Genomic DNA, 391 nt, shown 5'->3' with positions numbered 1-391 from the left:
TAAATACCTTTATGTTCCCGGTTGATCGCTTGCAAAAATACTATTGGACGGCGAATGATTCTTTTTGGTGTGTTTTAAATTGTACCCCTTTTTGTTATAGAGGTTTGAATTAACTCCCCAGGAGCTTACCCAGCACCCCCCTGAAAAATCTTCAACTTGTTTTCGTTACCCAAAATTAGACAACGTAAAAATAGCTTCATTTATATGGCTGCCGGGCCCAAGCTAAGAAAAATGGACTGCAGAGAGAGTCTGGAAGTCATCTAGACACGGAGGGAAGGAGTCAGGGAAAAACTAGAAAAAAAAACAAACTTATCCTTGCCTCTTCCTGGCTGTCGGGAGTTTAAGATTCAAGTTTCTTTTCTCTACGGAATACTATCCTAATATGCCACTC

The sequence above is a fragment of the Penaeus monodon genome, chromosome 28, assembly GCF_015228065.2.
Source record: "Penaeus monodon isolate SGIC_2016 chromosome 28, NSTDA_Pmon_1, whole genome shotgun sequence".
In the NCBI taxonomy this organism is placed as follows: Eukaryota; Metazoa; Arthropoda; class Malacostraca; order Decapoda; family Penaeidae; genus Penaeus; species Penaeus monodon.
The sequence above is the reverse complement of the archived record's forward strand: the minus strand, read 5'-3'. Positions refer to the sequence as shown.